This window comes from Schistocerca nitens, chromosome 1 (genome assembly GCF_023898315.1).
Source record: "Schistocerca nitens isolate TAMUIC-IGC-003100 chromosome 1, iqSchNite1.1, whole genome shotgun sequence".
In the NCBI taxonomy this organism is placed as follows: Eukaryota; Metazoa; Arthropoda; class Insecta; order Orthoptera; family Acrididae; genus Schistocerca; species Schistocerca nitens.
In genome coordinates, this window is record NC_064614.1 from 974,116,108 (window position 1) to 974,130,706 (window position 14,599).

Sequence of the window (14,599 nt, forward strand, 5' to 3'; positions counted from 1 at the left end):
GTGGGAGCGTAACACATGGACTGATGAGTCAGGTTTCCTGCTGTGCAGTGTCGCAGTCATGTCAGGATGTGCCACCACGCAGGCGAAACGGTACTCAAACAGTGCATCCCGCCAAGGGACCAAGCCGATAGGGGCTGTATTATTCTACGAAGGACATTCATGTGGACTTCCATGGGACCTGTGGCAGCAGTCGAAGGCACCATAGCATCTGCGAACACTGTTGCTGATGTCTTTCCAGCATCGATGGCAACTTCCAGCAGGACAGCTGTCCGGGTTACAAGGCCAGAATAGTGCTTCAGTCGTTTGAGGGGCATGTTAGTGAACACTCGCTAATTTCCTGGACATCAAATTCGACTGATCAGAACCTGTGGAAAACATCTGGAACGCTATAGCGTTCCAGCTTATCGTCCACAGTAAGTCGTAATTTATGGAAATAGGGTGATATACGTGTAGACAGCTGGTGCCACATACCTCTGATAACTCACCAAGGACTTGCCGAATCCATGGCCCGCAGATTCGCTACTGCATTGCTTTACAAAGGTGGACCAACATACTATTACGCTGGTGGTCACAAGGAGTTGGATCGTTAATGTATATTCATGGAACATTTTAAGATCGCTAGTAAGTCGAAGAAAAGATACCAATACGCCTCCTGACGCACTTTCGTAGCAACGGAGCTTCTCTGGTTGGTGGCAGCCTGCCTATAGCACTGGGGCACTCGTTCGCGGGGAACGCTGCGCATAGCACTTCCGTCGTTCGGGAAACACTCTGCACATGGGAAAGAATTACTCAACCTTTAACGAAGGTACTGTGGTAACAACTTCGAAGTTTTAAAAGTATTAACCACATTTGTTTTGGAATATAATAGTAAGGGCACTGTCAACTGCGGTAGTTTGGGTTTCTAAACTATTAATCGAGTAACTTTTCTACGGAACCGTAGAAACCTTCCATTCATGCGAAAAATCCATAATAAAACTAATGTTAACCTCAATACTAAAATGTATAGTAGAAGGAAGGGGTTTTCGTATCTTACGTTGCGTTCGCGTTTCCAAGTCAAATATTGCCGAATCTCTGGTCCAATGTTGAGGTCTTAGTATACTCAAAACCTTTAGATGTAATCTTGAATAAAGCACAGTTTTATTTCAAAACGCGTTTGAGACCAGAACAATGCCGTTCGCATTTTATTAAATCTTAGAAAAGAAGCGGGTAGAACTAAAGCACTCTTCAGGCATAAAGTCGTAGTGTTAGAGACCGTGGAACATCTGAAAGAAAGGATTTACAATATTGGGTCAAACTGGAATCATACTTCAGTCCGAAACTTCGAAAACCGAAATTAGACCCTAGTTGTACGGAGAAGTGTAATGTAAGCACACATTATCCTGACTGAGACTACCTGAGACTAGACTACCTGTCATGTCATAGTGAAAAATAAGAAAAAAAATTGCGCGAATTTATGTGTGGGAGGAAAGGAAACTTGTGAGCACAATAAAAAAACATTAAATAGCTTTCATCAGGCAGAGAAAGTTGTTTATCTAAAATAACATTAAATTAAGATCAAGTGAATGTAGTGGTCTTAGTTCAAGTCCTGTAAATGGTTTATTTATCTATCAATTTTCGCATTTGGTTTTGACAGTATTGTCGCGTTTAGCCTCTCTCTTACACTTAACAAACCAGGCATCCTTAGATATTGTCTTTACAGTCACATGAAGTGCATATAATAACAGTAATAGTAATAATAATAATTATTTTATTTATTTATCGTATGTTTTAAGCACACTATTAATAAATATACTAGCAATAACATGTACAAATCAAAAACACTCATAAAAAATTTTAGTATAATCAATTGCGTCGATCGTTGCCACCAGAAATTCGTTCCTGAGATATTCTGTAATAATATGGAAAACGGTTCGCCCGATTTCCCTACGTATAAAGAGAGTTTGCGCTTCTACCACGAATGGTGGGTTTTCTGTTAGTCGTTGTCCATTTTCTGCGATAGGTTGCAGGCAGGGGTCTTCTTTCATACGCAGAGCAAGTTCTGGAAATGAGGAGAGCAAGCCTCTAACGAGTCTCGATCCAAGGGTCCTTCTACGTGAGTCGGTAATGACATCATCTGGACTATATAGTTTATTTCTGGGCGAAAGCCAGCTTGTTCAATCGGAATTTTGTCAAGTATACAGCCGAGATCCTTTCGTGGATGACTCTTTCAAGGAGCTTATATATTGAGTTAAGAGATCTTTGGCTCGTTGCTTGTTTCCCTGCCTTCAGAATAGTGATGACTTTGGACTTTTTCATTCCTTTCGGGATTTTCTCTCTCATCACGATATCGGCAAAGAACTTTACTACTCATTTTTGGTATATTTACCACAGTTTAGGAGAACTTCTGGATGAATTCTATCAGGATCTGGTGTCTTTTTCCGCGTTAACACCGAGTGCCATTTTATTTTCATGGCACTAAATGAGGATGAAAATACAGTCTGATTGGAGCTAGATGTCTTCAAATCCAGGAGTTCATGTTTGATACTGGTAGTGTGTGCTAACGCACATAATGGTAACAGTGGTAATAATAATAATAATTTTCAGTTTTTTTTTTAAATTGTCTGGAATCCAAAGAGGGACTCCCAGAAATACATCCAGATATCACAAAAAAAAGTTCGTCCACAAGCATGAGCAGAAGTTCATTCAAAAACAATAAAGCATCAAGGGAAGACGGAACTGTAGCTCAACTCTTAAAAAATTTGAGCCCAAACTCTCACAAAGAAATTTCGTAAATAATCCGAAATCTTCAGCAAACCGAAAAAATAGGGGATGACTGGAAGTTGCTGTGATTCAACAACTACATAAAAATAGGCAATAAACTAAATGTATAAGGATTTCCATCTTAGCGGTCATCTATAAAATCCTGTCAGCTTGTCTCCTGTATAGAGCACAAAAGCAATTAGAACCCAAATTAGCGGCAAAGCAATCGGGTTCAGACCGAACAGATCATGCGCGGAACAAATTTTTAACGTGGCTACCATACTGAAAATGCGAACCCTCAGGCAAGAAAGTCTAGCACGCACATTTGTAGATTTTAAAAAAGTTTACGACACGATAGGAAGGTCCTCACTATTCCTTAATACTGTTCACTAGATTCTTTTCTCTTTTATTTATAAATCATCTCCTGTGTTTACTATGACAATTTGGTACATATATCATATATCTACATTTTGATATTTATAAGCTAAAACGGTATTTTTTATGACGTTGCCGTACAATTTACTTACGGTGTTTTTGCCTTTTGTTTACATATTCTCAAGTCAACTGAGATTTTCTTTATAGTTAGCGGAGGTTGAATTCGAAAACTTTGTCGCACATTCACTTATCTGAACATTTGTGTTGTCTTACGTTTTCCAGTACGTTGCATTTGTGTTTTCCCTATTTCACCTCACTCCTTTAAACACCAAAAGGAGAATAGCATTATAGTTTCAGGTGTTCCGTATTCAGCAAGGTTTTTATGAGTATTCATTTGTGTTCTGTTTATGTTGTGAGTATTCCCAAACAGTGAAAGAAACTTCCTTTTCCGTAGTTATCGTGTGTGTGACAAAGAGAGGGAGACTTTCCGCAGAAGTGCAGTGTTGCGCTGTTTCTTGACACCTATCGTGCAGCGTCTGACCCGTGGTTCCTGGACCTGCAGCGACTATGGGAGAGAATAATTTTGGTTGACTAAGAGGATATTCTACCATAATGGATACACGACTGACCGTGAATACCTTGGTAGGTACACTGAATATGGTGCGCCAGTTAGTTGGCCTGCCCGATTTCCAGATCTTACACCGCTGGATTTTGTTCTGCGGGGAGTAGTCAGGGATGCTGTCTACCAAATGTCTCAACAACAGAGGACATGCAGCAATAAATTATTGGTGCTTGTATACCCATCACAAAGGAAGTGATGGCACAATGTAGGATGTCCTTCATCCATAGAGTTACCCTTTGTATGAATGCCAATGGTCGCCATTTTGAGTACCGTATGTAATGTAAACACTCTGTTTTTCATATAGTGTAGTACCTCAGTAAAGGCTACTACAAAGCGCCACGTTACTTCTGCACTGTCAAAAGTACTGCAATACAGTACTGTAGAATAACAAGATCCCATTACTGTACAGTGCGGTTTTGTTGTATTCAGTATTTGATGGTAATTTGCAAAACGTTCAAATACACCTTAATGAGCTAAATGATTTATTGTTATTTAAATTAGAGAAGTTATGTATTATGTGCCACTTCCATAGCTACTAGTTTCGTGGTTAAAATAGTACAGCGTGTGATAGTTCTGAATAGCTCTGGGGGAGGACATATCCTTGAATAAATTGTACACGGCTTCCTTCCAACAATTTAATTAGGATGGTATCGGAAAAAGATATTATTTCAAGGTTATTCGCGCGCGACTGACTGCGAGAAAGTAGCAGTATCGCTGATGCTCTCTCTATTTCTTGAACTAAGAGACCTTTGGTTTGGTGTTAACTGATGAAAAAGGATATAGTCTAAATATGGACGAATGTATTACGGCTTAAGGGAGAAGGCATTGTTGCGAGACCACCATCTTTAATTGAAAGGCATTTTATGATTTTGTGCGGAAATAATAAGCCAATAAACCAATTCCTTGGCAGTATAAACCAAGTGTGTATTGTGTAAATTATTCTCCATCTTATGGTTTCACATTTTCAAATATTTGTGCATGTCCACGAGACATTTCTTTGGACTGTGAAAGCTCGAACCAGCAAATTCTATACGGTCATTAAATGAAAGACTCATAAACAAATCCACTTAGATGGACAGGCTTCCATAGAAAGGAGAATTGGACCGTAGTTAATGTAGACTAAGATTCCTACAGATTCAGCACGCAGTTGCGACGACCGGCAGAGACATCGGAGTACAGCTCAGTCAGCGTGCAGCAACAGATCTCTGGTCTACCATGAACAATCCCCTGAATATAAACGTAGTCCAGTGAGATCTGTTTGGTTATTTATTCATTTAAAAGATATAAACTCTTTTCTTAGAGAGACTGAATACTAAAGAACTAATTCCTTGAATTAGTAATAATAATAATAAAATTAAAGCAGTAATTAAATAACAATAATGGTAGTAAAAGCAGGTCATCGAGGTTGCCTTTTGTCTCTGAAAGGTATTTTCAACACAGATCCCCATACAATAACTGGGTTCATGGAGAAATAATGATTTCTCTCAGGAATCATTACATCTCAGTAAAACTATAACAATTTACCTTTCACGTGAGAGGGAGTTACACTGGTGTATATTACATAAACTTTTGATAATACTTTTTATGCATGATAGTTACTATTAATTATTTATGTAGAGTTATGCTACAGTATAGCATTTTTATTGGGTTCACCGTGACCAAGGAAAAGAATGTGAATGGATAGACTAAGAACATAATCGCAGTATGCTAAATCTTTATAAGTGTTCGCATACTGTAATCGCTCCTACCAGATCTTCATACTCTCACTACTACAAGTGCTACGAATTGCATTGATAAGCCAAAACATTATGACCACTGCACAATGTGAGGCTGGATGCCGCCTGGTGACGTTGCGGGCACGTGAGGCGTTATGAAGAATATGAAAACGTAGCAGAGGCGAATGTGGATCACACTACCGAAGATACAGACTGCAAATGGGGAAATCCACTAAGAAAAGCGACTTCGTCAAAGGATACATTATTATTACGGAAAGGCAATAAAAGGGTATCTCGAAAACGGCGATGCTGGTCAAATATTCACCTGATACTGTCGTGAGCATCTACGGAAAGAGGTAGAAGGACAGTGAAACTACCACCAGTCGCTAAATGGTTGGCCGTCCACGACTCTTCCCAGTATGAGGGGTTCGAGACCTGTTTGCTCTATAAAATAGGATAGATGGTGATCTGTGTCCGCTCTGCCGAAAGAGCACAACGCTGGTGCACGCTCTAGTGTTTCGAACACCGCCCATCGTATATTGTTGAACATGGGGCTCCGCAGTAGACCACCCTTTCGTGTCCACGCGCTGGCCCAACGACATCGTCAATTATGATTGCAGAGCGCACGGGAGCATCGGTATTCGACCGTCGGTCAATGGAACCGTTTCGGCTCTTCGGGTGAATCACATTTTTGCTGGGGGCAGGGATTTTCTCTGCCTCGTGATGACTGGGTGTTGTGTGATGGTTCAAATGGCTCTGAGCAGTATGGGACTTATCATCTATGGTCATCAGTCCCCTAGAAATTAGAACTACTTAAACCTAACTAACCTAAGGACATCACACAACACCCAGTCATCACGAGGCAGAGAAAATCCCTGACCCCGCCGGGAATCGAACCCGGGAACCCGGGCGCGGGAAGCGAGAACGCTACTGCACGACCACGAGCTGCGGACTGTTGTGTGATGTCCTTAGGTTAGTTAGGTTTAAGTAGTTCTAAGTTCTAGGGGACTGATGACCATAGATGTTAAGTCCCATAGTGCTCAGAGCTATTTGAACCATTTTGAACATTTTTGCCACACTAGGTCGATGCTCATCTCCACAAACATTGTCATCGAGGTGAACGGAGGCTCGAAACGTGCAGCGCGCCTGGGACGCGGGCTGGTGGATGCAGTATTATGCAATGATAGACGTTCTCGAGTGCCTGTGTAGGTCGTGTGGTAACAATCGAAGACACCAAGGCAGCTGCTAATAATCTGCATCACTTCATGCTTGATGTCCTCCACGACGGCGATGTCAACTTTCAGCAGTATAATTATCCATGTCTCGGAGCCAGAAGAGTGCTACAGTAATTTGACGAGCATTATAGTGAAATCACATTGATATCTCGGCAACCAAATTCGCATGATGTAAATTCTATGGAATCTATCTGGTCGCTATCGGGCGCCATCACCGCGAACGCAAATCAGTGGCCCATTATTTACGCGAAGTATATGACCTGTGTATAGACATCTAAAGCAGCACACATTCACAAACCTAGCAACAAACTGTCGGATCCCTGATGTGCAGAATCAGCGATGTGTTACTTCCCAAAGACGGATAAACAAGCTATTAAGCAGGAGGTCGTAATGTTTTGGTTCATCATTGTATTTACCTTTTATTTTTTCAAGATTAGAAGTCAGGATCCCAATTGGTTATGGGTTTAGGCAATAATTTCATATAGAAACAGTTAGCTATGTTAGAATGTTATACAGAGCTGGAGCTGTGGCCTCTACTATGTGCGGGGTGGCTTGGAGTGGAGAACATCATTGAGGATGTGTCAGCTACACTCGTAAGACACTATTTACAGAATACACATTTGTTATTCATAGATACACATTGTCTTCTTTCATGGCTGCTGGTAGCCAGGTGGGCAGTGGAGCTCACATAAGGCTGTTATACACGGATGCCCGTATGTGTCACAATCTGGACCAGCACAGTGACAGAGCTGTACATGCCGAGAGCAGCTGGGACACAGGACGTTGCCGACTGGACGCCCTCAGACACTGCCTGTGTGTCCTGTTGGCAAGGAGCACAGCTACCAGCTACCAGGGAGGTCTCGTTGACGTTGCAGACAGTGTTCAGAGATAGGGGCTCAACAGCATTGCACGAGGTGGCCATAGTCGTTAGGAGTTACATCATGGCCTCTCACACGCCGGTGTGTGTACGTAGAGACAGGTCATGGGGGTGGCAGATGGCGCACTCCTCTTGAGTTGATAGGGGTACAGTACCCATAAATCCTTCAGGTTGGGCTGTGTGTTCCATTATAGAGTGAAGTCATCTAGGCGTTCAGTGGACGCAGTGTCATAGGTCCACCTAGGGCTCGATATGCCATTAAGTTTATCATGGGATTGGAAAGAGTGTGGCCTAGTTGTCTGCTCCCATTGACTGTAGCGTCCCAACTCTTCTCTCCACGCTTTCCATCTGGTTTTTCCTGCAGCCTCTTTGTGCTGAAAACCACTCTTGCATACAGCTTACGCGTTGTTACTTCACCGTGTGTGGCCAAAAGAATGATGTTATGCCTTCTTCTCCGTGAGGCTACTCTGCTTCATGAACACTGTTGTCATCCAGCTCGGGTACTGAGCGGCCATTAAATGGGTGCTGTGTCCATGCTACATGCTATATCTGCGGTCCTTCCATGTCGGCATTCCAGTCTAGATACTGTGCACTAGCCTGCTTCGTGTTCACCTCTGGCTCTGGCGTCAGCAGTAGATGTTCTGGGGTGCAACACTGCCATTGTGACGACGTGGCAAAAAACTCTATGTAACCTGCAGATGCCTGGTATTCTACCGAGCGAGGTGGCGCAGTGGTTAGGCACTGGACTCGCATTCGGGAGGACGACGGTTCAATCCCGCGTCCGGCCATCCTGATTTAGGTTTTCCGTGATTTCCCTAAATCACTCCAGGCAAATGCCGGGATGGTTCCTCTGAAAGGGCACGGCCGACTTCCTTCCCCATCCATCCCTAATCCGATGAGACCGATGACCACGCTGTCTGGTCTCCTTCCCCAAACAACCAACCAACCAACCAACCAACCTGGTATTCTCTTCGATCACACACACGCACACACACACATACACACACACACACACACACACACACACGCACAAAGGCGTTCTCGAGCAGTGACCATTGTAGTTGACCAGCAACTTGCGCCGTCCCCCCGGCCGCAGACACAAGAATTTCAATCGCGGCGCCCGCACTGTAATTACTGCGCGGACGCCTGCTCGCGTTTTAAGAGATTACTGCGGCGAGCAGCGTGTCGCCGCGTCGCTAATTGAAATGTTTGCTGCGCACGGCGCCGCCTCCCTCGCTGCCACTGTGGGCGACTTGCGGCGGCCGGCCCGCTAAACTCATCGACAAATGGTCCGAGCGCCGCCCGCCACCCGCCGCCCGCCGGCCGCCTGCTGAATCATGCATGGAGCGCCAGGCGCGCAGCACGGCGCCGCCTCTAAAATGGACCGACGTTCCCATTTATCGGACGGGCTGTCTGATTACCCTTTACTTTCACTTACTCTTACATGCGTTCTTCCAGCAATCCCGCCTTCATCAATAGCCCCACACCCTACTGACAAGAAAAACGTCTGAATTAATTTCTTTTATGTGGTACGGAATTGTCATCCAGTGGTGTTTTTGTATTCACATTTTATTTGGGTCCAAATTCTGGTGCAAATATATGTCAGATATGGTTTCTCATTTTGTTGACCATGCTAAATGATTTTTTGCACATGAGCAAAACAAAAAAATGTATCAAGCAAATATTCTTTTTTTTGGTCATCAGTTTGGTTTGATGCGGCCCGCCACGAATTCCTTTCCTGTGCTAACCTCTTCATCTCAGAGTAGCACTTGCAACCTACGTCCTCAATAATTTGCTTGACATATTCCAATCTCTGTCTTCCTCTACAGTTTTTGCCCTCTACAGCTCCCTCTAGTACCATGGAAGTCATTCCCTCATGTCTTAGCAGATGTCCTATCATCCTGTCCCTTCTCCTTATCAGTGTTTTCCACATATTCCTTTACTCTCCGATTCTGCATAGAATCTCCTCATTCCTTACCTTATCAGTCCACCTAATTTTCAACATTCGTCTATAGCACCACATCTCAAATGCTTCGATTCTCTTCTGTTCCGGTTTTCCCACAGTCCATGTTTCACTACCATACAATGTTGTACTCCAGACGTACATCCTCAGAAATTTCTTCCTCAAATTAAGGCCGGTATTTGATATTAGTAGACTTCTCTTGGCCAGAAATGCCTTTTTTGCCATAGCGAGTCTGTTTTTGATGTCGTCCTTGCTCCGTCCGTCATTGGTTATTTTACTGCCTAGGTAGCAGAATTCCTTAACTTCATTGACTTCGTGACCATCAAACCTGATGTTAAGTTTCTCGCTGTTCTCAATTATACTACTTCTCATTACCTTCGTCTTTCTCCGATTTACTCTCAAACCATACTGTGTACTCATTAGACTGTTCATTCCGTTCAGCAGATCATTTAATTCTTCTTCACTTTCACTCAGGATAGCAATGTCATCAGCGAATCCTATCATTGATAGCCTTTCACCTTGTATTTTAATTCCACTCCTGAACCTTTCTTTCATTTCCATCGTTGCTTCCTCGATGTACAGATTGAAGAGTAGGGGCGAAAGGCTACAGCCTTGTCTTACACCCTTCTTAATACGAGCACTTCGTTCTTGATCGTCCTCTCTTATTATTCCCTCTTGGTTGTTGTACATATTATATATGACTCGTCTCTCCCTATAGCTTACCCCTACGTTTTTCAGAATCTCTAACAGGTTGCACCATTTTACATTGTCGAACGCTTTTTCCAGGTCGGCAAATCCTATGAAAGTGTCTTGATTTTTCTTTAGCCTTGCTTCCATTATTAGCCGTAACGTCAGAATTGCCTCTCTCGTCCCTTTACTTTTCCTAAAGCCAAACTGATCGTCACCTAGCGTATTATCAATTTTCTTTTCCATTCTTCTGTATATTATTCTTGTAAGCAGCTTCGATGCATGAGCTGTTAAGCTGACTGTGCGATAATTCTCGCACTTGTCAGCTCTTGCCGTCTTCGGAATTGTGTGGATGATGCTTTTCCGAAAGTCAGATGGTATGTCGCCAGACTCATATATTCTACACACCAACGTGAATATTCGTTTTGTTGCTACTTCCTCCAATGATTTTAGATGGAATGTTATCTATCTGTAGCTACTAGGAGGACATTAAAATGGTAAAAATGGCTCTGAGCACTATGGGACTCAACTGCTAAGGTCATTAGTCCCCTAGAACTTAGAACTAGTTAAACCTAACTAACCTAAGGACAACACAAACATCCATGCCCGAGGCAGGATTCGAACCTGCGACCGAAGCGGTCTTGCGGTTCCAGACTGCAGCGCCTTTAACCGCACGGCCACTTCAGCCGGCGGAGGACATTAACCAGAGTGATTTTCCTTCTCTTAACTCTGTTCAGTAGGAAGTTCGTCTATTTTAAACTGTACCTTATACTTTTTTTAGGCAACGGCCATACTGCAGCGGATACACCGGTTCCCGCGAGATCACCGAAGTTAAGGGCTGTCGGTCGTGGCCGGCATTTGGATGGGTGACCATCCTGGCCTCCATGCGCTGTTGGCATTTTTCGGGGTGCAGTCAGCCTCGTGATACCAGAGGAGCTACTCGACCGAATAGTAGCGGCTCCGGTCAAGGAAAACCATCATAACAACTGGGAGAGCAGTGTGCTGACCACACGCCCCTCCTATCCGAATCCTCATCTCAGGATGACACGGTGGTCGCATGGTCCCGCTGGGCGACTTGTGGCCTGAAGACGGAGTGCTTATACTTTTTTACTGGATAATCAACTTCCTCTCCACAAGAAATAATCAAAAACATCTCACCTTATGGCATTCACGTAAACATGACGTTTCTACAAATGTGATGTAAACATGAGTCTCCAGTACTGCCACACAGTATAGACACAAAGAAAATGCACTTCGGCCATTCAGTAAACCATCTTTACCGGAAACAATGTCTGAGTAAATTTCACCAACGAAGTTTAGGTAGAAATGTTACTCAGCTACACAGAATGTAAATTAGCGTAAAAGTAACTGCAATAATGTTTTCTTATTTAAAATAAGGGTACTTGTAAAACGGTACGGTAGCACTTTCAAACGATGTGTAGCATTTCTACCTTAACATTGTACTCATGCAAAGCTTCAGCTGAAGACGGTTGACTGAGTGACCGCTGCACATTTTCCTCGCATTTCATTTGGTTTACTGCGAACTCCAGAAAGTGTCATATTTTGCTATCCTGAGCACTTGCAATGTGTGCTGGCACAGGAGGGTCAAAGTCAGTTAGGTGTTAGGTTTTTAATGACGTCATGGTGTACTGTGGTTCGTTAGTATAGACTAACGTCAGTATAGATTGACCGTTTTGAATCCATGCCTCCTCAGTTCAACACTTCCCTGTTGAGCAGGCGAAAAGAAACATTAATGGCTTGCCCTTGCCACTTGTGTTTGGAGGTAGTAACCAAACTAAAAACATACTTTTAATAGCTATAGTTATTGCACTGCTGGCCATTAAAATTGCTACACCAAGATGAAATGCAGATGATAAACGGGTGTTCATTGGACAAATATATTATACTAGAACTGACATGTGATTACGTTTTCACGCAATTTGGGTGCATAGATCCTGAGAAATCAGTACCCAGAACAACCACCTTTGGCCATAATAACGGCCTTGATACGCCTGGGCATTGAGTCAAATACAGCTTGGATGGCGTGTACAGGTACAGCTGCCCGTGCAGCTTCAACACCATACCACAGTTCATCAAGAGTAGTGACTGGCGTATTGTGACGAGCCAGTTTCTCGGCCACCATTGACCAGACGTTTTCAATTGGGAGAGATCTGGAGAATGTGCTGGCCAGGGCAGCATTCAAACATTTTCTGTACCCAGAAAGGCCCGTACAGGACCTGCAATATGCGGTCGTGCATTATCCTGCTGAAATGTACGGTTTCACAGGGATCGAATGAAGGGTAGAGCCACGGGTCGTAACACATCTGAAATGTAACGTTCACTGTTCAAAGTGCCTTCAATGCGAACAAGAGGTGACCGAGACGTGTAAGCAATGGCACCCCATACCATCACGCTGGGTGATACGCCAGTATGGCGATGACGAATACACGCTTCCAATGTGCGTTCATCGCGATGTCGCCAAACACGGATGCGACCATCATGATGCTGTAAACAGAACCTGGATTCATCCGAAAAAATGACGTTTTACCATTCGTGCACCCAGGTTCGCCGTTGAGTACACCATCGCAGGCGCTCCTGTCTATGATGCAGCGTCAATCGCAACCGCAGCCATGGTGTCCGAGCTGATAGTCTATGCTGCTGCAAACGTCGTCGGACTGTTCTTGCAGATGGTTGTTGTCTTGCAAACGTCCCCATCTGTTGACTCAGGGATCGAGACGTGGGATAGCGATAACAACATATACAGATGGCGGTAGTATCGCGTATACATGGCATTAAAAAACAGTCCATTGACGGAGCTGTCATTTGTCCCAGACGTCTGAGCAGCCCACACGTCTGCATGGTAGGCTTTGGAGCGTCAGCGTCAGAAACTGTCATTTGAACTCAGGTGATCCGTATGAAGAAGTTTCCGACTTGATAATGGCTACACGACGGTAATTAACAGGGCTTTGAATGTGGAATAGTGGTTGGAGCTAGACACATGGGACATTCCATTTCGGAATTCGTTAGGGAATTAAATATTCCGAGATCCACAGTGTCAAGAGTGTGCCGAAAATACCAAATTTCAGGCATTAACGCAGTGATCGACGACCTTTAGTTGACGACCGTGAGCAGCGGCGTTTGCTTAGAGTTGTCAGTGCCAGCAGACAATTAACACTACTTAAAATGGCCTCAGAGGTCAGTGTGGGGCTTAGGGCGAACGTATCCGTTAGGAATGTGCGGCGGTATTTGGCGTTCATGGGCTGTGGCAGCAGACGACTGACGCGAGTGGCTTTGCTAACAGCACTGGACTCAAGAAAACTGGAAAACCGTGCTCTGATCAGGTGAGTTCCTATTTCAGTTGGTAAAAGCTGAAGGCAGGGTTTGAGTTGACGCATACCCCACGAAGCCAAGGACCCAGGTTCTCAACAAGGTACTGTGAAAAAGCTGGTGGTGGCTCCATTACGGTGTCGGGTATGTTTACGTGGAAATGAACCGTTCATTGACTTGAAATGATTGTTCGGCTACTTGGAAACTATTTGCACCCATTAATGGACTTCACGTTCCCAAATAACGATGGAATTATTGTGGATGACGGTGCACCATGTGACTGGGCCACAATTGTTCACAACTGATTTGAAGAACATTCTAGACAGTTAGAGCGAATGATTGTGCCACCCAGATCGCCTAGCATGAATCCCATAGAACACTTATGGGACGTAATATTGCGCTGTCAACACTTTCGTCGTTATGGCAGGCTGTATTGGCAGGGTGGCTCATTAGTCGAGTTGCTGCATTAGTAGGGCACATGGAAGTCCGACACACCTGCACGATATTAGAAGGTAGGTTTACGGTTTACGAGGATTCCCCAAACCACTTAAAGTGAATCTGGTGATGGTTACACTGAAAAGGGCAAAGCTTATTTACCAACGTAGCCTTGTTCAACACGAGATTTGCTCCATTTCCAATGACCTTGTTGCCGATTGATAATTAAGATTTGATTTTCTTTGCCTGTCATTCGCCATCTTTTCATGCAGTATGAGTTTTATTATGCTGTTGCACATTGCATCTTACACTGAAACGTTCCTGTGATTTCACCCTCTATAAGTAAATGTAAATAATGAAACTAGTGTTCATTTAGTACGTATTTTCTTTTCATGTATTTTGTCGTAGTACATGTCCCAGGGATAATCAAATATCACCTGATGCTAAGGGGCACTCGCTACAAGTATCGTGCGACCCGTTGGAAGTTTAATATTATAAGTTGTACGGATTTACTATGGTCAACATGTACTTGATGTGTGTCTGTTTGGCGTGCCTTATACTCGCAGGTCGTTGCACTGTGCTTTACTATTAGCTAATTAGAGCTAACTGGATCTCAACTCTTTT